We start from the raw sequence: 1,898 nt of genomic DNA, 5'->3' as shown, positions 1-1,898 counted from the left end.
AAGTGACTTTGGTTTAATTCCAACTTACTTGTTGTTTATAGGTTACCATACTCGTCCCGAGCCTTTTATCACCCCCAGTCGCTCAGGCAAGTTTTCTACCCGTTATACTGTTGTTGTGATGTATATATGTATATGCATTATCTTGTGATAGATGCATGTTGGTTAATTAGCAAATTTTACGATATATTGAAGCATGCTGATATGGTATATATATGCATGCATGTTTCGTATTCTTTCCATATATATCTGTTGGTTCAGTTGATAATACCTATGCTAGAGAATAACGGTAATTTGCATATACCCTTAGTATAGGGACCCAAAGGTGAAAACATTTTCTAAAACCGGGAGTCGAGGATCCCGAGTAGATTTTATATATATATATTTATATATATATATATGGTTATAGTTTTCAAAACTATTAATCGAATAAGGTTTATTCGATAACTTTATTTTATTAATGAATATTATCTTGAATATTCATTCGAGAACTTATGACTCCTTTATATTATTTATTGAATATTACTTGGATATTCATTTGAGGATGTATGACTCCTTTATTTTATTTAATGAATATTATTTATAATATTCATTCGAGGTATTATGACTCAGCTTATTTTATTTATTGAATATTATTTGAATATTCATTTGAGGATCTATGACTCCGATTATTTGCTGAGATATATTCTTTATTTTATTAAAGAATAAGGTATCGATAATCAAACTCACTTTTGATTATTCAAATAAAGATAGTACTTTCGTATAGGTATATCTTTGGATATTTAATATTCATTTCAAGTATAAGTTTCAAAACTTCTACTTCAATTATTTTTATAAAGATTATTCTTTATGGAAATATTATTTAAATAATAATATTCAGATATTTTCTAATATATTGGGACTGATTTATTTTGTTAAATCGACATCACTCCAAACATTCTTAAAAATGTTTTGCGAGTCTTCAAAATGATTTTTAAAAGTTAGAGCGGATCCCAAAACTCATTTTTATATTTAAGATCCTCCTTTCGAAAGGGATTTAAATACTCGCTCAAAACCTGAGGGATCCGGCTCTGTGGTGTGTTTTATATTCGCAACAAGGTTGCTGTTTTGTTAAATGAATCGATTACTTACCCAACACTCGGGAAGTAAAATTCTTGGAACAAGTTAATCCATTAACAGGCATCGCCTGGGAAATATCGGTGAGTTCTCCTTTCCAACTAGATACGACTTCTTGGTGGAGCCGTATCAACAAGTTTCTACTTGGGGAAAGGGGGAACGAGCTTTACGTTTCAGAGTCATGGATTTCATCTGAACTAGGAGTGGCGTAAGTGGTCGAGTGGCGCCGGCCCAGCCTTATTATATTGGCCCAAATGGCCTGGAAGTTCCGCTAAGGCAGTCCATTCCTTAGGAGTTCAGTGTTCGGTTGACAAGTAAATCCGACAGGTTCTCCTCTACATGTAGAAAATGGTGGGGTTGCACTACTACGACTGATCATCGTAAGTGGTCTTCCTGGCGCGGCAAACTCCCGTAATGAGTTCATCATCCAATTGGATATTTCTGCAACACTACCTAGAGCACTTCGATAGAAAGGCTACGGTTGGGCGATTGTTGAGTGTTGGCAGGGTCAAGTTTTCAAAATGATGTTTGCGTCAAATGAAGTATCTCGTAACTTCATTTTATTTTGATGATATTTTAAAGATTTAATCTATTCAAATCTGGTCTTGTAGTCTCATCAACGTGATGAACTTTTGAAACTAATTATAACTTGAACGGTGGTAGTTCAAGTAGTATTTGGAAAAGATATAAGTATATTGGAGTATCTTGTAACTTCATCTTTTAAACTTATATCTAGTAAATGATTATCTTATGCATGACAAAGATTTTCAGAAAAACGTTGAGAC

Source organism: Apium graveolens, chromosome 9, assembly GCF_009905375.1.
Source record: "Apium graveolens cultivar Ventura chromosome 9, ASM990537v1, whole genome shotgun sequence".
NCBI lineage: Eukaryota > Viridiplantae > Streptophyta > Magnoliopsida > Apiales > Apiaceae > Apium > Apium graveolens.
This window is presented reverse-complemented; position numbering follows the sequence as displayed.